The following is a 22066-nucleotide window of genomic DNA, read 5'->3' as shown; positions in this document are numbered from 1 at the left end:
TCAAACAACATTTCTTTGCATTATGGACAGAAAAAAAAAAACCCAAAAAGTGTACAAAAACATTCAGTAATGTAGGAAAGGAACTGTTTGTGTAAAGGCAAACACAACCAAGCAAGTACTTAGCCCAGTCAATGATAGGAAACAGCACCCTCTGGTGCCTGTTTGTGAATCTGCTACTTTTCAATGATCAAGATATAACATTTTAAGTGTTCCATTTAATAGAAGGCTTTATAGAAAAGAACTTCAGCGAGACAGCTCAGTGTGCAAAAGGTACATACTTCTAGGTCTGGTGACTGTTGTTTAATGTCAGAATTCATATGCTGGAAGGAGAGATACTTCTCTGATCTCTACACTCATGCTGTGCCCCTTATGTCCCCCTCCCACATACAAATAAATAAATTTAATGTAAAAAATAAGAAGTGCAATCATCATAGATCTAGGAAGATGGCTCAATAGGAAAAGTGCTTGCTGTTCAAGCATTAAGATCTGAGTATGGACCTCTGAGCTTGAGCCCTGCCTGTCTACAGATGGAGTTTCAGGGCAGCCAGAGAAACCCTGTCTCAAAAAACCAAACGAACAAACAAACAACAGCAAAAAAGATCTCAGTATGGATTCCTAATAGCCATTGTAGAAGCTGGATGTGCCAGCACACAGCTGTTAGTTCGAGCACCGAGGAGGAGTTAGAGATAGAGACAGAGGGATGTGCTGGCCAGGTCGTCTAGGAAACTGCAAACTCCAGATTCAGTGAAAGACACTTCTGAAAAAATAAGGCATACAATTACAGGGGGAATACCAGATACTAAATGCTGGCCTCTATCCATTTCACAGATATACACACAAATGCATACTCTCTCCCACGTTTGGAGAGATTTTCTTTTTGTACGTATTTTCTGTGAAGTTCCTATATGTCTTTGATTATTTTTACTAATTAATTAATCAATCAACTAACTTTGCATCCAGTTTCCCCTTCCTCCTCACCTCTCAGCCCTGCCCTGTCCCTGTCTTTATCCCCTTTATGCCTTTTTAAGTTTTTTCTTTTTGTGTGTGTATTTGTTTGTCTGTGTATATGCGCATAAACCATGCGCATGACTGCTGCCTGCAGAGGCCAAAAGAGGGCGTTAGATTCTTTGGTACTGGAGTTATTATAGAGCGTTGTGAGCCACCATGTGGGTGCTGGGAGACTTCTATAACCAGAAAGGCCATCAATCACAACTGATAAAAAAAAAAAAAAAAAGAAAAATATTACATGAGAATACATGTAAGCAATGTCTATCTACAAATTCAGCTCTACAAAAAACACTACAGGAAAACTTTCGTTTGAAGAGGTTAACTACGTCCTAGACAGGAGGAAGGGAAAGGTAGTGGGGAAAGGAGGAAAACAGAATACATATGATATACATGAGACGTCCAAGCAGAGACAAGGTTACTGGGAAAGTGAACGTGCATGAGGGAAGATCACAAGGGAAGGGGGTGAACAGAGGGTCAACAAAACAAAGTATGAATGAAAACGCCACAATAAAATCCATCACTCTGTGTGGTAATGAAAACCCAGTGAAAATAAGGAAGCGATGAGGAGACTGAGGAGACTGATGTCAACCTGATTTGTACATAAAACTGTATACATAAATCACAAGGTATCACAAGGCAACTCGTTCATCTGTATCCGTTATCAATACATTTAAAACAATTTTTTAAGGGCTAGAGAGGGTTGAGCAGTTGAGAGCTCTTCCTGGGCCCTGCTCAATTCCCAGCACTGACAACCAATAGGCTTGGAAGACGTATCTGAAAGTCATATATATTAGAAGGGATTGCTACCTAGAATACACACATTCTACACCAACAACCAGATAGACAATAACAACAACAAAAAAAATGGGCAAAAGATCTAAACAAAATGAGCTTAGCTTCTTAACAGGACAAGAAACAGGTGCAGAAGCCAGGCAGTGGCGGCGCACACCTTTAATCCCAGCACTCAGGAGGCAGAGGCAGGCAGATTTCTGAGTTCGAGGCCAGTCTGGTCTACAGAGTGAGTTCCAGGACAGCCAGGGCGACACAGAGAAACTCTGTCTCCAAAAACCAAAAAAGAAACAGGTGCAGATAATGATATTCTGTATTTTTCCTAGAAAAACAAAACTATAATGAGATATTAATCCCACTCATTATCAAACAAAACGAAACAGAAAATCGACCACTGTTCTCAGGGATTCTACCTCTGGATAATACTCCAGAGTTCTTAGAGATAGTTGCCCGCCATTTTCCCCAGGGAGCATCATTCACAAAAGCTGAAATTAGAATTTACTCAAAGAATCACTAAGGTGAGAACAATTCAATAGCTAAAAGTCACACACCTGTACTCTCAGCACTCAGAAAGCTGAAGTGTGGGTGAGGGGATTCTGAGTGTGAAGCCAGCCTGGGTTACAGTGAGTTCAAGAGCAGTTTACACTTAAGATCTGTCTCAGGAAGGAAAAAAAATCTAAAAGGTTCCAACAACGTAAGAATGAATAAGTAAGATGTGCTACAGAAAAATGATGGAATATGACTGCCTGTAAGAAAGGAAATTCTCACATGTGATTCATGGGTGGACCTTGAAGACCTTTCTCCACCAAATTAAAAACAAAAACCCAAACCAGGTTACTACGGGATAAATACTACATGTTTCCACTTTCTAGAGGTATCTATTATAACCAAATACATAAAGATAAAAGGTAGGTGTATCAGGGACAGGGGTGTGGGGTAGGGAATTGAAAATGACTACTCAGCAACTCTCAAGACTTTCAGTCCCAAGCAGTGGCTGAGTGTGGGAAGCTGAGGAGCGCTGGAGAAGCATGCTGAGGAGAGCTGTACAACAGCGTGAGTCTGCTTACTTACTATTCCTGAACTTACACATCATTCCCATGGGAGCAGAGGAGATGGCTCAGCTACTGTCCCCAACAGAGGTCCAGGATGGATTTCTAGTAGCCACATGACAGCTCACAACTGTCTGTAACTTCAGTGCCAGGGGATGCAACACCCTCTTCTGCCTTCCATGGGTATCAAACACACATCATGTGTGTTAAAGTAAAAGTAAACTTCAAATGGCAAACTACAGAATTTACTCCAAATAGGTACTCAAGATAGACCAAAGTGGCTCAACAAGAGTTTATTGGAGCTGTCTACAAAGTGTTCGTGAAATGGACTAAAGCTGTATTACTGGATGTTCCACCTGTAGCAGGAAGAGCGGGGCTGCCTCTATGTAAGCACGGGGGGGGGGGGGGGGGGGGGCTCTGCAGCTGCAAAAGCATCTCCTGCAGGAGGGCTTAAATTGAGGACTGCCTGAGAGAGCAAGGTTTGCTGATGCAAACAATGCCAGCCAATCAGGAACTGCTGTTTAGAAGAGAGGCTTTCTTGGGACTAATGGGGGAGTGAGTGGAAGGTATTAAAGGAGCTTGCTGCAGCATTCTCACCTGATCCCAGAGTCTGCGTCCTTGACTCTGCGCCAACTCACCCCCAACCCCCAAGGAAAAGTAGGGTTGGGCGAAGAGCTGTCTGGGGCACAGGCAACATCCACCAAAGAGTCTTTGCTCCCTCAGCAACTATTTATTGCTCATATAACCACTAGGAGCTTCATATACTTTCCTTGTATGTTATCTGAGCCCCCACCGCCAACCTTTGCTAGGTTTACCTAGAACTTCTGAACCACCCCACCTGATCTCGTCACGCTTTTAACCACAGTTACACGTCCCACTCTTAAGAGAAGCATAAGCAAGACTCAAGCTCTTCGCAGATAGCTTACTACTGTGAATAAGAACTCTGGGAAAGAAGCTGCCTTTAAAGACTGACTGACTGATGGTCCAAGAAATAATTACCTTATCTTGGGCTAGCTTTAGGTCTCCCTCCATCTCCCAACAACCATTCCTGACCTGCCTCTATTTCAGAACTAACATCTTGTGACTAACAGATTAAAAAAAAAAAAAAAAAAACTCTTGGAATCTATTAATTTAGCAGACTGCTATCACCCTCTGACTCAAAAGCTAAGAATGTCATCAGAATCTTAGGCCTATAGACAAGCTTCCCTCATCATGTTGCAACCCCCTTGCCCTGATTTATAATTTTCTTTGTTTTTTAAAAGTATAAAACTACAGTAACCTAAATCTGTTTTCCCAAGCTATGGTCACTTAAAACACTCCAGGAAAAAAAAAAAAAGAGCTATCTTTCTTTCCTTTAAGGTGAGAGATGGATTTTGTTTGTTTGTTTGTGTACCAATACTACAAAGCAACAAAAAAAACCAAACCCCAAACAGCAAATATAATTGGAAAAGAGAGAGGTTCATTGAGTCAAAGACAAAGGAACAAGAGCCACAGGAGCAAGAAGATGAACGAGAAATGCCAACCTTTCTTAGAGTAAAAAACATGGCTGGACTGGAGAACTTATATATGCAAGATGATCTCTGGACGGAGATGGCTTGAAACTGTCATTTACATCGCTCCAGGCAGAGTAAGGGCTGGACATTTCCTTATACAGTAGTTTGTTCACATTTCTCTTTTTAGGCAGACATTACTGTTTCCATCTCAAAACAGCAGGAGGAGGAAAACCTTAGGCAACAACACTGCCACATGCATCAAAGGCTGTGGTTTCCAGTCTTGACTGGACTCAGCTAGCAGACTCTCCAGCACACACACTCTGCTACCCCAAATATAGTTCAGTATCTAAGAGCCAACAGCGTGGTTTTCCTGAGGTTGTTTCTGGTGGGGGTGATAAAGGGGTTCAGACTTTGCTCTCTATAAATAGTCCTCAGGCGGAAGGTCTATTGTCTGTTTGATATGGTCAAACTCTTTCCTTACAGAGCAGCCCAGCCTTCTCGGTAGGGGACCTTTCCTCCAGAGCTATCAAGTTAGGTAAAGCTGCTCCCATAGTCACAGAGGCTTTAAAGCTGGCTCTCTGTTGTAGGATGACTGTCCTTTTCTTGGAGTTCTGTTTTTTAATTTGTAGCCACATACCACAGTTCAACTTAAAATGTAGCTAATCTGAATTGAGATGTGCTGTAGTATAAGAATATAGATCAGACTATCTTAATAATTTAAAAATACTTATTATTGGCCACTTACCCATCTATATAGCTTGACAGTTTGACATTCTGAGCTAAATAAGTATATTATGAAAATTATTTCACCTACCCCTTTTCTTTGCATTTTGAATACTGCTACTAAAAAACTTGAAGTGCATATGGGGCTCGTGCTACATCACTCTTGATATGTAGTTAACAAGCCCCATTTACTGAATGGACTTGGAATAGGCACTGGAAACTCAGCTGACCACATACAAGTTCAGAGAAAGGAATCCTCCCATCTTTTCACTTCTTATCATGCAGCAAAGGGGTGGGGAGGCTGCCTAGATCAGAATTCTAGCCTGGTCTCTTGTTAGCCTGACAAGTTTCTTCACTTGGAGGTCAAAATGCTTCATCTGTAACGTGGCCAAAGGAAATCCCCCTCTTAGGCTTTTAAGGCCTAAAACAGCATTTAGCAAGTGTGTTCTTGATTTCTGTGTGTATGTTTCAGTAGCTAACTTAGTGATCTTGGGATCATGTTATAGGATTGGATTCCAATCCTTTTTCCTTCTTCTCCACTCAAACTGTTTCCAAATAATTCACTCAAAGGGAGGCCAGGGTATTCCTCCTAAGCAAACTTATCATCACTCCCATAGTTGTCTTATTTATCCATACCACCACCTATCACATCCCTTTCAGATACACACACACACTTGGGTCTATGCATTAGTGAATAATAACTTGCAAATTATGACAACTGGAATGGAGCTATGACTCTGTTGAAGCATGCTTCCCTAGCATACACGAAGCCCTGCACTCATGACATAGTTGCAGTGGCACCCAGCTGTAACCCCAGCACTTGAGAGGTAAGGGCAGAAGATCAAGGTCATTCTCAGCTCCATTAACAAATCTGAGGCAGCCTGGGCTACATAAGACCTTGACTCAAAGAGGGAAAAAATATGGCTGCTACACATTTTCTCAAGTCTATTACTAATAGCTCAGTGCTAATTCCCAAATTTAAAAATGGCCACGTCAGGAGTTATAGCTCAGTGATAGAGAAAAATGAATAGGCTGGGCATGGTGGTGTACATCTTTAATCCTAGCACTCAGGAGACCGAGGCAGGCAGATTTGTGAGTTCAAGGTCAGCCTATTCTACACAGCCAGTTTCAGGACCTACATAGACTTTGTCTCAAAAGTAAAAAAGACGCTGGACAATGGTGGCGCACACCTTTAATCCCAGCACTTGGGAGGCAGAGGCAGGTGGATTTCTGAGTTCCAGACCAGCCTGGTCTATAAAGTGAGTTCCAGGACAGCCAGGGCTATACAGAGAAACCCTGTCTTGAAAAAAAACAAACAAAACGAAACAAAAAAAAAAAAAAAAAAGAAAGAAAAAAACCAAACAAAACAAAAGACAAGCAAAACAAAACAAAATAATGGTCTACTTTTTTCTTTTAAACAGTTTTACAGGTTAATGAATAGAGAACAATTCTTTGATTAGTTGTAGACAGCAAGGACTAAATATAAAAACAGTACATTTCTCTTTTCAAAGATCACAGGCAGAATTTATGGCTAAACACTAATTTAACATGATGGGTATGACTGCACAAGCGTTTACTTCTAACATTCAGGAGCCAGAGGCAGGCGATCTCTGATTTTGAGGCGAACCTGGTTTATAGAGCCAGGTCCGGGACAGCCAGAGCCACATAGAGAAACTGTGTTTTGAAAATCAAAACAAACAAACAAAAAATTAATATAACACAATACCAAAAAAGCATGACTCAAGTCTTTCCCAGTGTAATTCTGCACCGGACCTAAAATGCATGAATGATGCCAAACCCAGAGCACAGCTGCCTTTTTACAATGCCCTTCACTCTGAAACCACAGGACCATTAAGTTACTTTCAAATGCAGTCAATAATTAGACACATATCTATAAAGAGACTCAAAACCACTGCTCTCTGCTGAAGGGAGATTTTAATTAGCACAGTTAAAGGTTGCGACTTACTTAAGATCCTTTCCCTAAAATGAAAAATAAAACCAAACCAAAGAATGGCCTCCTATTTTCTTTTAAGTTACAGGTTAATAAATAAGAACAATTCTTTTGACTAGTTATCATGGCATCTTTCCAAACACAGCAAAGACAAAAAGGTCCTTGAGAACTTATGAGAATTTAAACAAATATCTTTTATATTTTAAATACCTGAGAAAGACAGATGAAACAGAAAACAAATGCAGAAATAAAACAATACCCCGTATGGTGCTAGTTCGTGGTGTCAGGTCCTTTTCTTCTCCGTCTGTCCGTCCGTCACTTTACCCACACAAGCCCACCTCTGCAAAGTCAGCAGAGACTTAGAGGTTGTCACATTCAGGGTCCCCACACTCCTCTCCTAATTTAGAATAGAGGATCTCTATTCCAGTACTTCTACTCTTATTTCAAGTCATCTATCAGAACTTGGACAGCCATGTCCATGAAAGCAAATTATCTTTAAAGCCTCTTACTTCCTTGATTGTACAGCACTTCCTCATCTGAGCTCTGTGTCTACTGCTTTGAACTATATTTAAGCCAATGAAACCAACTTGAGGCTTTTTTTTTTTTAGTCAAATCATGTAACATGGTGTATTACTCAAAAACTCCACAGTTCTGAAGCAATAAGTCAACACCCTAAATGTCATAACTCATATCCTGCGGAGCTATCTTGTATTCTTAAGAAGTTAACATTTAACCACTTGTAATGTGGAGGCAAATATTTTAAAACAACGGTCAGTAACTAATCAGCACAGGTGAGGTTGGATGCTCATGACAACTCTATCAGTGCCACCTGTAGCTTAGAGACCAGGATGCTGGGCACAGGCTAGCTCAACAACAGAAACTGTTTTTGTTTTTTTTCTTCCTACTGCAGACACCCTAGACAAACACAGCACAAAAGAGTAGCAGGTCAGAGTGTTCAGGACTCACTAGCCTGACTCAGTCATCTCTCGAGACCCCTTGACGCTAAGTTTCCACTGAAGAATAGGGGATCTTTTGTTGAGGCTGAGGGAAAACAGGAGAAATGTAGCCTGCCTTCCTCTTGCATTAATGTCTTGATATACTGGGAATACAACAAGAAATTCTTTGGCCTTTATTATAAAGAAGTTGCTTTTAGGATGGTGCTTTCTAAGTTGTAAGGCCTGGGGTTAATCTCAAAAGAATAGGAAAGCAATTCATTGCTTTTTTTTCTACCCAACATTCAGACACTAGATGCTGGCAATCTTTAGAACTGGTATGAAGCAAACGAGGAGAATTGAAAGATGTGGTGGGCAGTCCCTCTTCCAGGGAAGAGCCCAGTGCTCGGACAGGCAGACTCACGTCAGGCAGGCTTAGGCAGAGTAAGTTCCAGAACTCTAGGCTCTGTCAGTATTCCTGGGGAGACACATAAACGGGCTTCATTTTTATGGTGTAAAACCCAATTCTAACAGCAGACTACAGAAGGCAGAAAAGTGAGAAGTAAAAAGCACAGCTTCCCCACCCCCACCCCCCACTGCTACCACCATCACCCCAGTTTCCACCAGAGACAGCTGTGTGCCATGAAGAGAACTCCTTGGCCTCTACATATGTCATCACAGGTGTCATTAGCTCCTCCTTTCTCTTTATAATCCTCAGAGATTAAACACCCAGAGAGAGCTTCCTACCAACTAGCAACACAGCTGTGAAGTCTCTGCCCCCACATACCATTTCGCATCTTATTTCTACTACTGGCTCTTACAATGGGAAGCCCTACTTCCTCAGGCCTCCTTCCCTTTTCGTTCATCATTTAGGTTGGAGTCTACTTCTAAGCAGCCGATTCCTACAGCTGTGTAGTGCTCCACAGCATGAGCACGCTGAAATGACTGGCATTGTTTTCTTCTCTACTTTTGAGTAGGCCCTGTCAGTCTTCATCTGGAAGACAAGTACGTTTCCCATTCCGAACGACCTGCTTCACCATCCTCAAGGGTCTTATCAGCATCAGCATCATGTCTCTCTCTCTCTCTCTCTCTCTCTCTCTCTCTCTCTCTCACACACACACACACACTTTTAAATTTATATGTAGGAGTGTTTTGCCTGCATTGTATGTGTGCCATGTACATACAGAGGGTACAAAGGTGTCTGCAGAAGTCAGAAGAAGGCATTGAAGTCTCTTACCGATGGTTGTAAGCCACCACATGAATGCTAGGAATCAAACCCAGTCCTATGCAAAAACAAAACGTGCTCTAAATCATTGAGCCATCTACTCAGCCATTCATTCATTCATTCGCTTATTTATTTGCCTGCTTCCTTGCTTATTCATTCATTCATTCATTCATTCAAGAGATCTTCTGGGAGCTGGTGAGATGGCTCAGTGGTTAAGAGCACTGACTGTTCTTCCGAAGGTCCTGAGTTCAAATCCCAGCAACCACATGGTAGCTCACAACCATCCATAAAAAGATATGACTCCCTCTTCTGGTGTGTCTGAAGATAGCTACAGTGTACTTACATATAATAAATAAATAAATCTTTAAAAAAAAGAGAGAGATCTTCTGGAAGGTTTTCTTTCAATGATTTTCCTCTACCCTGTCAATATTCCAATCTTAGCTGCTAATCTGATTGAGGCCAATCCAGATACTCAGAACCAGTCAGCTACTCTCCTTTTCTGAATAATTTGCCCATCGGGAATTTTATAAATAAGCTTCATTTTCTCCTCCCTTAAAATGAACTCATTGGAATCAGTCTTTAGTCATTACCATGACCCTCTCTACTCTTTACACAAATTTTCCTAAGAGTAGGCCTACCTCATATTTATTTTCAACCCACTACAATCTAGAACCATCTCTCATTAAGAACAGTTTGTGCTCGCTCATGTAGCCCATATACTAAACTTAGAATCATACAGAGAAGATTAGCATGGCCCCTGCACAAGGATGACATGTAAATTCATGAAGTGTCCCATATTTAAAAAAAAAAAAAAAAAAACAGTCTTACCTTAAAAACCAAGTCTTTCTAGGCATGTTAGCATATTCTTATAATCCCAGGACTGGGGAAAATGAGGCAAGAGGTCTACAGTATGACCTTGTCTCAAAAAATAAAAACAAAAACAATTAAGAGGGCCACGCTCAACACTGCGTTTGGTCTTCATCTTACCTTTGACTTTCTCTAGGCCAGTCAGTCTCTCTGGCCCACCTTCTCACTCTTTCTTCTTCCCCTGCCCCTCTGCTTCCTCTCCCCTCATTTCTTTTTTTCTTTTTTCTTTTTTTTTGTTGTTTTGTTTGTTTGTTGAGACAGGGTTTCTCTGTGTAGCCCTGGCTGTCCTGGAACTCAGATATTCACCTGCCTCTGCCTCTGCCTCTGCCTCTATGCCTCTCTGCCTCTCTCTCTGCCTCTCTCTCTGCCTCTCTGCCTCTCTGCCTCTCTGCCTCCCTCTCTCTGCCTCTCTCTGCCTCTCTCTGCCTCTCTGCGCCTCTCTGTCCCTCTCTGCGCCTCTCTGCGCCTCTCTGCCTCTCTGCCTCTCTGCGCCTCTGCCTCTGCCTCTGCCTCTGCCTCTGCCTCTGCCTCTGCCTCTGCCTCTGCCTCTGCCTCTGCCTCTGCCTCCCGGGTGCTGGCATTAAAGGCGTGTGCCACCACACTGGCTTCTTTTTCTTTTTAAGTATGTGTTGATACAGGTTATTGCTATATAACCCAGGCTGGCCTCAAACTTGGGATTTTCCAGTCTCCCATCCACTGCAGGTGTACACCTCCATGCCGGAGTATATTTAACTTTGAGACAAGGTCTCACTATGTAGTTCTGGTTGGCCTGGAACTCAGCATGTACAGCAGGCTGGTCTTAAAACTCTACAGAGATCCTCCTGCTTCTGCCTCCCAAGTATTTGTATTAAAGGTGTGGACCACTCTGCCTGGCCCCAGTTGACACTTTTAAATGAGGCTTTCCTGGGAAGCCCCAATCTCTTAGCTTCCAGACCATCATTTTTTAACCTTCTCTTTCTTGCCTGCCTTTACATATGCCCAGATCCAAACGTTGCATCTCTGCCTCTCTCTCAGGCACATTCTCTCTGATGATTAACGATTTCCCTAGACTAAGTACTTCCACACCAAGCAGGTCCTTGTGGTGAACACCTTTAACCCCAGCACTCAGGTGGCAGAGGCAGGCAGATCTCTGTGAGTTTTTAGGCCAGCCTGGTCTACACAGCAAATTACAGGACACCTGGAGCTACATAATAGAGAAAACCTATGTCAAAACCAAACCAAACCAAACTACTTTCACATTAATAGTACTAGTTAGACCATATTTAATTTCACACTCAAATAGCTCTGTGAAACGCTTTTATGTAGGCATTTGTCTATACTGCTGTGAAAAGACCATGATTAAGGCAACGTATACAAAAGCATTGATTTTCGTATATTAAACCATCTCTGCATCCCTGGAATAAAACCTACTTGGTCAGGATGGATGATTGCTTTAATGTGTTCTTGGATTTGGTTAGTGAGAATTTTATTGAGTATTTTTGCATCGATATTCATAAGAGAAATTGGTCTGAAGTTCTCTATCTTTGTTGGATCTTTCTGTGGTTTAGGTATCAGAGTAATTGTGGCTTCATAAAATGAGTTGGGTAGAGTACCTTCTACTTCTATTTTGTGAAATAGTTTGTGCAGAACTGGAATTAGATCTTCTCTGAAGGTCTGATAGAACTCTGCACTAAACCCGTCATCACTGGAAAGAGAGACCCACTGGACAGGCAAACTTTATATGCCTCAGTACAGGGGAACGCCAGGGCCAAAAAATGGGAATGGGTGGGTAGGGGAGTGGGGGGGAGGGTGTGGGAGGCTTTTGGGATAGCATTGGAAAAGTAATTGAGGAAAATACGTAATAAAAAAAAAAAAAGAGAGAGAGAGAAAAAAAACAAACCAAAAGCATTGAATGTGGGGCTTCCAGTTCTGAGAGTGAGTCCATTATCACCATGGCAGGGAGCAAAGCAGCAGGCAGCAGGCAGGCTGACAGAGTGCCTCATCTGTTAAATGGCATTCCTACAAGGTTACAGATAATCATGCCCGGCCTTAGTTGGTCACCCTGGCAAGGAGCATCTATTTGGTAGCCTGTATCACCTTGACAAACAACTTCAGGAAGGAGAGAAACATGTGTCACTTGCTGCAACCACTTCCACCCCTTACCCTGCCCCATAAGAGTTGCAGCCATTCCCCCCCCCCCGCCCCTCCCTTCCCCCCCCCCCCCCCCGCCAGTTTCTGGCAGGAGAGTCAGGCCCTCATTGTGTACACTAATAAATATAGTCCTGACTGTCAAAGAATAGGCTCGTGTCTTTTTAAACCTCCTGTCTCTTTATGCTACCTCAGAAATCTATCACAGGCATGGCATCGGAACAGTAGCTGAGAGCTTATATCTGATCAATAAGTACAAGGCAGAATGGCTTGGACTTTTTGAAACCTCAAAATCCAACCCCAGTGACACACCTCCTCCAATAAGGCCACACATCCTAGGCCTTCCCCAACATTTACACCAACTGGGGACAAAGTATTCAAATACAAGAGCCTATGGGGAGCCATTTTCACTTACACCACCACATAATGCAAATAATTCAATTCTTCTCAAAGATAAATCAAGGTCCTGATGCTTAAAATAAGCCATTCACCCTCTCATTATCTTAAATACAATTCTTTCTTTTAGTGTGTCTTCTCTCAAACATGGTAGCATTACTTAACCAATCACCCCTGCTAGAAATTCCCACAATGACTCGTGACTTCTTGTCATTATATCATCTGCTGCTAGCTCTCAGATTTGTCCCTGTCACTCCCACTTAACTCCTGCCATGGTCCAACCTTCATTATCTGCTGCCAGAGCTTCACAGATGTATTCCCCCACCTCTAGACCCTTTGGTTAAATCTAACAGATTCAACCACAAATGATTTCTTTCTAAGCAACCTGGTGTCATTATCCTGCTAAGTCTTCCAATGGCTCACCCACTGAAGATAAAGCAGAAATAATGCTAACAATATTACCTGGCTCTACCCTGTTCCCTAAGACCTCATCTACAAGTATACAGGCCCTCATCTCAAAGCTCCTGTTTCCGTCCTCATTGAAAGATCTCTCATCTTCCTTTTGCTAACATCTCATGTCAACATAGCTGGGATATCAGGATTTCAGAAAACTTGTCCCATTCCTGCCCAGGCCTGTTTAGATTGGCTCTGGTAATGCTTTTCTAACTTCCTTGGGGGCAGAACTAGAGTCCTACTCATGTTTCTGTTACACCTTGAGAAGGCTAGGCTGATGACAGACTTCCGATTGGCAGTTTAGGAGATAAGGCCTAAAAACCCAAGCTTCAGGTAGCTAATCAGAAACTGCCCCACCACTTGGCCTGAAACAAGGACAATGGGTCAGGAGTTTCCAGCCAGCCCCCATGCCTCTGTAATGGACCACCTACCTGGAATTCCCCTAATGTGCTACAAACTGGGCCTGCAAGTTCATTTCAGGGGGGTCTCTCTTGGTAGTGGGAGACCCCAGAATGCTGGACTTATGCAAAATAAAACACTCTTTGCATTTACATACTATTTTAGCCCGGGTTATCATTCTTCTGTGAATCAAAGACCCTTACAACCTATGCCTAGTGTATATAATAAATATAATAAAGCTTAGATAGGCTGAAGTTGCTGTTTTTCCTTGAAGAGGAAAACAAAGCAGAGAGGGAAGTTATATGGCTTTAAAGTCACCCAAGAAAAACTCAGCTGCTATACAACATTCAGTAACTCACCTAATCTTCCTTTCCTTGCTTCTCCTGAACTCAGCAGAGTCTTTCACTTCCTAGGCAAACAAACACCTACCACTGACATTCATCCCTACGTTAGATGTACTCTTCTCTTTGATCCTCATCCTTAGAACCCAACAACTTTATCTTAATTGTCCCTGCATCTTGTGCACCCTTTTCCTCGTCCTGCCCTACATCACCTGAGAAAATGTTAATTTAATTTGTGACAGGGCAAGACAGTGCAGAGGTTCCTTCATCTTGTTATTCTTGCTGAGGCCATTTTAGGTTTAATTAGGATTTGATCTCCTTTGATGAGAAGCCCTATGGAAAATTATCCAACTCTATTTTAGGATCCTGAGGTCAAGATGCCCAGCTAACTTACCTTAGTTTCTGGTAATTGGTCTGCTTATGTAAACAAACGTCCCCCCAACCCCTGCCACCCCAGCTAATTGCTTATCTAGCTTCTGTTAAACTGCTTGCTTGTGCAAACTTCTCCCACCCTAAACTACCTGCCACGCTGCAACTGCTGAGTGAGATACCAGAACAAGATTTTTGCTTTTAAAAACACAACTCTAAATGTTCAGCACTACACTTGGGTCCCAAATACCTAAGTGTAGCCTCAGCCAGTTGGAATAAAGATTTTTCAATTGGCTATAGACTGTGTCTGAGTGGTCTTCTCTAGCAGGCTTCCCATAACAAGTTCATTACTCTTCAATTTAAAACAAAATAAAAAACTTAGTAATATATCCTAACCATTATCTTAAAGGACTTGATTTTCTAAACAAGAAAAAGGAAAAAAAAATAAGGATAAAATAATGGCCAAATGGTAAGTGTGTGCTTAGCATACACAAGGCCCTGGGTTGTATCACCAGTATAAAAATAATAAAGGGCTTTCTTGAAGGGGCATCATCCATAAATACAAGGAGAGGGGGATGGGGGAGGTGGCTCACCAGGTAAAAGACTTGCCCTACAAGCATGACAACCTGAGTCTGATCCTTAAAACCCATAAAAGGTCCCAAACTGTCTCTGACCCCATTCCATGCTGTGGCACATATATGCCAAAACACACACACACACACACACACACACACACACACACACACACACACAAACGTAAAGACTTAAAGTTTCAAACAGAGCTCATTCAGTCGATCTATAATTCCATGGTATTTTGGAAGAAGCAAGTTTTCCTGACACTGTAAAAGAGTACTTTATGATTACTGTTAGGGTCTACGCTCAGATAATTTGCTCAGGTAATTATATGGCTTCCTTTTATTCCCCTTCCCTTTTCTTTCCTGTCTTTTTATTTTTAACCATTCCAAAAGCCCTAGGCATGACATTCAGTGCCTCTGGCCTTAGCCTACTTAATGGTTATGGTGTCCAAATACTGCTCCCAAAAGTTTCTGCCTTCTCCTTAAAGAAACAGTTCTGGTACCACTGTAATAAATAGCAAATGTGAATTTTTTTTTTATCAAATACTATAAAACTTGTGTTTAAGACAAAGAACTAAAATATTTTTATCTCTCCTACTTTGTAAGAATTTTAGGAAACTATTTAAATCCTTCCCACCCAATGAAACCTTTGCTTACTATCTTGGTGTTCCCAACACACTCTCTTGATCAAGAGTAAAGTTTGCCTTGTAAAGTGTATGACACTTCAGTTGGAGTGGTGGTCTCTTTCTTTGTGACCCGAACATATGTCTAATACCACTACTGAGACCAGAGGACTTTTAAGACTATTAAGCTACCTAATGGCAAAAGCACTGACCAAAATATCTAAAGGAACCCCTTAGTTAGGATCCGAATTAACTCATTTAACAAGATAACAGCTTCTCATTACTAGTCATAGCCAAAACATTCAAACTACAATTTAGCTTTTTAATCAAGGACATCCCCAGTCTGTGTTGAAGGTCCTACTTCCTAATTTGTTTTGTTCTAAAGCAGAAGACATAACTGATGGAGGAGATAAGCTCAGGAAACAGGTGAGGAGGCCGTTGCCTTACGGAGAAGAATTCTCTTTCTGAAGGAGCACTGAAGTTTCAGGGGCTTTCCTGCAATCATGGGTGGAAAATTTCCACACTTAGAAGTTCTTTGTTTTCCCATGGAGTTCCTTTAAGGGCAGAGACTTGCTCTGACTCTTCTTGAGTTTTTCTCTCTCATGTTCTCTCACTGTCTCTTTCTCTCTGTCTATCTGCATCCACCCTCAACCCCTCCACCAGATGGTCTTTTACTTTCCACCCCAATAAATCTCTTGCATGAGTTCTGCTGTGTGGTGGATCTCTGCTGCTTGCCCTGGCCCTAAGTACCCCCTCCCTCTTGTACTTCCAGAGCTAAATCCTAGATTGACTTGAAGAATCCAGAGCAAAGACAGAAAGTGGCAGATTGAACATGACCAGCAGAATAGACTGGGCCATGAGAGGGGAGAGATCGGGGAAGAGCACGAGAGGAAGAAGAGATGGGACCAAAAGAGACCCAAGAAAGCACACGGCTGAAATGGCAGGTTTTTAAAGAATCTGAAACTGGAGGAATAAAGCCCCTGAGCTAGAGAGGTTTAGGGTAGGGGGAGGGAGTGCGGAAGAGCAGAGAGGAGCCACAGGTACAAAGTGAGCTCGGAGGCCAGTGCACACTTCGTTATGCTAATAGGCACTTTAGTTAGCCTTTTATCCTGAATTTCTTTGGGACCTGACAAGAGCCCATTGGTAATGGCTCTGAGGGCTCTCTGACTTCCAGCAATACTTCATAGCAGAACAACTCTAACCCAAATGTTCTTAACTTAAATGTATTCTAACTCAATACTTTGAAACTGAACGAAAGTACTCTTTTAAAAAGTAGCTCTTAAGCCGGACATGGTGGCGCACACCTTTAATCCCAGCACTTGGGAGGCAGAGGCAGGCGGATTTCTGAGTTCGAGGCCAGCCTGGTCTACAAAGTGAGTTCCAGGACAGCCAGGGCTACACAGAGAAACCCTGTCTCGAAAAACCAAAAGGAAAAAAAAATTAAAAAGGAGCTCTTTGTGGAAGACAGCACTGTTTACTTAATAGTTCTAGCCCAAGCCAGAAACATGGGACTCTGTTCAGTGCCTTAATGTTTCTAACTAACCTCCAAAGTGAAGTCTATTATTCCTTTTAAGAGTCTCAGAATCGATGTGCTTTCTTCCCTCCCTACAGAAGGCATTACTGTTGGCATATCATCTCTTGTTTGGATTAATGAAACAGGCTTCCTGGCTTCTGAAGCTCCATCACCCCACCTACTTATGGCTTTCTAAGCCTCCACACACTGACTTCTAGGCTGGGCCTCAAATGTGTCAGGTAACAAATCTTGCTGTCTTGATCACACAACAAACAGCAACTTAGTCAACACAGATACAGAGTCTGATGCCGTCTTCTGGTTACATGACTGCTCATTTTGGTCAGTGAATCTAATTTAACTTACTCAGACTATTTCTCAAACCCTGGATATCTAAGTGGCAAACAAGACTCTGCAGCCAGACCAAATTAACTAAGGCCCTGTAGAAAAATTCCACAAGAACTTCAGAAAGACCAGGAGTTGCCTTGGTTGTTTGCTTTCTTCAAAGTTTTGGAATTCAGCTCTTTCTTCAATTCTGGGAACCATCCCACTATTTTCCACAAAATTCTTCCTTAGTGTTGTTTGCAATAGAGTCCTGTTATCTGTCACAAGGAAACTTAAGTAGCAGTAACACTGTCCTCTGCCCTGCTTCAGCACCCCCACGGCTCCCCCTCCCAGATTCTCAGGCTCCAGGGCAGCACCAAAGCAGCTGTGCTGATCTCCACATCCTGCTTTCTTGTTCCTCTTGGCCTCCTGCCTTCAGCTCTTCCTCCCTAAATGGCCTGTTTGGATAATTTCTACTCACACTGAGGGCTCAGTCTAGATGTTATTTCCTGTGTAGTTTCCCAGAGGGATCTGCCTTATTCCTCAGTAACCTAGCCCCAAGTACAAGTTACTATAAGTAGTAAATGTTACACGTAATATCAATATCTTTACTCATGCCTAGCAGAGACTGGTTCTCCACGAATACATCTCAAAGGAACAAACAAAATTAGAAACTCACATCACTCAAATTAGTATTCACAGTAGTTTAACAAAGTTTTAAAAGTAAATATAGTGGTATGTACCACCATACACATAATTCCAGCATTTAGAAGCAGCAAGGATCAAGTTCAAAGCCAGCCTGGTATAACTAGCAGGTTCCAGGCCAGGCTGTCTCAGACTTCTAAGTAAATAGGGAGCTGGGGAGATGACTTAGGAACACCCAGCTGTACAAGCAGTGGACCTGAGTCTGATCCCTGACATCCACAGAAAAAGGTCAGCATGACAGCCTACGCTTATAATCCCAGCAGTGGGGAGGTACAGGTGGATCCCCAGGACTTGCTGGTTAGTCAGTCTAGACAAATGAGCAAACCACAGGCCCCAAGAAAGGCCTTGTCTCAAGGGATAAAGTATTCCCTACATATACTCGACACTCCCTACACCATATATACACATACATAGAAATAATAAAACAAACTTGGAAGCAAGAGGCTCTAAGCATATGACACTGGCTGTATTTTAACATCAATAATATGCAAAGTCATTGCTCTATGTGTTCACAATTCATAAAAATAATCACCAACCTGTGTACTTAAACTTTGTGCCTTTTTTTACATTGTAACTTATATGCACTGATGAAAAGACTTTGAAGTACATTTAATAAGTGAAAAATTGGTTTACTGATCTTTTAGTTGAAGGTTGTCGTTTCTGATTTTGTGGGGGGGTTAGGTTTTGTTTATATATTTTTATATGTGTTTCTTGTGGTTTTTCCTTTATTTATTTTCATTTATCCTCTAAAGAGAGGGAAAGGTGTGGAGTTGGGCAAGTGAAGAGGTGGGGAAGGTCTGGGAACAGTTGTGGGAGCGTAAACTGTGATCAGAATATAGTGTACAAAAAAATGATTTTCAATTAAAAAGACCCCATATTCCATAACAATCAAGGGATATGTCTACCTAATCTTATACAAGTGTCAGCTGAAGATAGAAGGTAAAGGCATGTTTTAAAACATGAAGAAACAAATTTTTGAACGTAAAGAATGTTAAATAAAAGTTAATTGTGTGTGTGTGTGTGTGTGTGTGTGTGTGTGTGTGTGTGTGTGTGTGTTTTTCCCTGAGACAGGGTTTTTCGGTGTAGCTCTGGCTGCCTTGGAACTCACTCTATAGACAATACTGTCCTTAAACTCACAGAGATCTGCCTGCCTCTGCCTCTCCAGTGCTAGGATTAAAGGCGTGTGTAACCACTGCCTCATTTTAAAAAGTTAATCCTTATTAAGCTCGTTTCATATTTATGAAAATTCCTAACATAATTCAAAACTAATGCTGTAATATAAAATAAAAGCAATAATTTGGGGAAGTTATTAAAACTGATTATGAGACAATTCAAAAAGATTATTTTTAAAATTCTTTATGGAATATAAGTAATTGCCTATTTTGGACAATTAAAATAAATTCAGACTAAGCAACAAATCAAAACAAACTTCTGTAGTTCTCATGTGGTGGTTTGAAGGTGAATGGCCCTCATAGGCTCATATGGTAGACTCTTTGGCTCCTAGGTGGTGAACTGTTTAGGAAGGACTAGTAGGTGTGGCCTTGTTAGAGAAGGTATAGTATTGGGGGTAGGCTTGGAGGTTTCAAAAGTCCATGTCAGGCCTAGTCTCTCTCTCTCTGCCTACGGCTTGTGGATCAGATATAAGCTCTTAGCTAATGCTCCAGCAGCCTGCCTGCCTGCCTACTGCCATTCTTCTTAATGGACTCACCCTCTGAAACTGTAAACAAGCCCCCAATTAAATGCTTTTTAAAGAAGTTTCCTTTATTATGGTATCTCTTCACAGCAAAAGAAAAATAATGAAGACATGGGAAAATGGTTCAGTCAGTAAAGTGTTGATTGTATAAACATGAGAACCTAAGTCTGACACCCCAAACCCACATAAAAAAGAACCAATATGGTGGCACATACTTGCAGGAGGCAGAGTCCTGGGGTTCACTGTCCAGTCAGCAAGCCATAGGCTAATGCGACTCTGACTTACAAAAGAGGGTACAGAATACCTGAAGAACAGATAACAACAGAGGCAAAACACTGTGCTTTATCTCTAGTGGCAGGAAAGTCTCTACAAATAGCGCAGACACACAGAGAAAGGCTACCCTTGAAAGGTACTAAGCAAGAGTGCCACCAGCCCCCTACCCTCTCCAACCTTTTGCACCCCAGTAGCTTAATTGGTAGAACTTGGTAAAACATCTGGCAGTTTGCTTCATTTCAGAATAACAAGGTTTTTATTTTATTTTCAAAACAGGGTCTCAATATGTAGCTCTGGCTATCCTGGAACTCTAAGCCAGGCTGGCCTCTAACTCAGAGAGTCTGCCTCTGCCTCACAAGTGCTGGGATTAAAGATGTGAACCACTATGCCCCACCAGAATAACCAGCTTAAATACTTTGCTCCTCATTACTAAACAGTTTTCTCAGAGGCAGTTTAATGCCACAGAAACACATGAGATTTGAAGTGTTAGGATCCAGGTCTCCTTTTCACCTTACCAGCCACTGGCTAATTTGTAAGGAGATAAGGGTCTTCTGGTTTCAAATGGTTCTTCGAAAAAAAAAGGAAGAGAAAAATAGCTTGCTTTTTCTACAAAAGCTGTGGAGATTAAATAACATGGCACAGGAGAAAAATCTAATGAAAGATATCCAAATATTTGCCAGTGTTCAAGATTCTCTAACTGGAGGCTGAGTGATCTTAGGTTTGCCTATAGTCCAGAGATTGCTGTAATTCTAACAAATTGTACACATTCAATTGAGACTCAGGCCCCACAGCTCCTCCTCATGTGATGACGTGTATCAGAATCCACAGCAGTAGCTGTGGTGTGGACACAAGAGCAGGTCCCCAGAGACTCTGGGAAAGCTGGCTTAGATCTACAGAAGCCACTCTGCACTTGAAATCTCATATTCCTTAGCAGTTTATGAAATGTACCAGGATAGTTTACACAATAAACAATTCTTCCTAAACTACAAGAATAGCCCCAAATTGTTCCTTCAATCCCTGCCACCATCATTTCTAACAGAAGACAACAGGGCCACTTTCTAAAACCTCCACTTAAGATTCCATGATCCTGAGCCTTGCCTCAGAGATTTTAGCCCAGATAGTGCTTTTACAAAGGCTCCATTATCATGACTTCTTTAGATCCTGCCAAGTGTGAGCCAGTTCTTAGCTGGCTCTGTAACTACACAGCAGTGGCAAAAGCCATTTGCAGCAACCAAACAGCAACAATTCTTTAAGAACACCAAGCTGAGAGTGGGGTATGGTAGTACCCACCTTTAATCCCAGCATTTAGGGAGGCGGAGGCACGCAGATTGAGTTTGAGGCCAGTCTAGTCTATAGAGTGAGTTCCAGGACAGCCAGGGCCACACAGGGAAACCCAGTCTCAAAAAAACCAAGTGGGGGTTGGGGATGGGGTGGGAGAAGAGAACCAAATGTTAAAAATACTCAAACAGCAGAATAGTCCTAGAAGAGAATAACTCTGTGATCCAAAAGGATGTGCCTGCCTTGAATGGGGCTGACAAGAAAATGATCCTTACAAATTGCTCTAGGACGAGACGGTCTCCAGAAGGTACAGCATGTTCTCACAGGAGGATGGGCTCTCACACATAAATTCTAATTCTTTATGGGTCTCTCCTTAACAGCTTACAATTCCCAGCAGTGATTTCTGATGCTGATACCTGTCAAGATCTACGTTAGTTTATTAGATATGACCATGACACAGGGGTCTCATATGAAAAATCCTCGTCCTACCTCAACCTATCTCTATACCTTTTTGTTATTTACAGTTAAGTTACAATGGAGTAAATTTGATCAGCACTGCATTAATGTGATACCTCCCCATAGTTAGGTGGCTTGTAGCATCCTGCAGTATGAGGACCTGCCCTGAGTCTGTCAGTCTGTTCCTTTCTCTCCCTTCTTTCAGCAGGGAACTCACTATATGGCCTAACTAGCCTCCAGTTTAGAGTCCCCCAAGTGCCTGAACTGCAGTTATATGCCACCTTACCTAGCCACTGATGTCTCTTCTAATCTTTACCATATAAACTTGAATAGCTTTACTATTCTGTTTCTTTCAGACAATATTTTTTCAGTCTCACATGGACAACCCCCAGAAAATCCTACTATAGCTCAATTTGGCTGAAAAATTCTCTTCTTTCATCTTCCCACCACTGTGTCTGTCTGCGTCCCATTCACAAGACATGGCCTCTTTATGTAATCCAAGATGCC

The 22066-nt window shown here is 42.0% G+C and overlaps 1 protein-coding gene and 1 non-coding gene across 6 annotated transcripts in view; one reads left to right on the top strand and one right to left on the bottom strand.

Annotated features, from left to right (window-relative positions):
* Positions 1 to 22066, bottom strand: part of Lims1 (LIM and senescent cell antigen-like domains 1) — a 101350-nt gene that overhangs the window by 65222 nt on the left and 14062 nt on the right. Inside the window, exon 1 of one of the 5 annotated variants that reach the window (XM_006513072.2) lies at positions 7273 to 8423. The exons of 3 other annotated variants lie outside the window; for them this stretch is intronic. The gene's annotated coding sequence lies outside the window, so the exon portion shown is untranslated. Of the gene's footprint in view, positions 1 to 7272; positions 8424 to 22066 lie in introns of those variants that run through there. One more of the 5 variants, NM_001359116.1, reaches the window with a different exon arrangement.
* Positions 9866 to 9972, top strand: Gm23058. The gene has a single exon (XR_003949156.1). It is a non-coding gene; the product is annotated as a U6 spliceosomal RNA (small nuclear RNA).

The sequence above is a fragment of the Mus musculus genome, chromosome 10 (assembly GCF_000001635.26).
Source record: "Mus musculus strain C57BL/6J chromosome 10, GRCm38.p6 C57BL/6J".
Classification (NCBI taxonomy): domain Eukaryota; kingdom Metazoa; phylum Chordata; class Mammalia; order Rodentia; family Muridae; genus Mus; species Mus musculus.
The sequence above is the reverse complement of the archived record's forward strand: the minus strand, read 5'-3'. Positions and strand labels throughout refer to the sequence as shown.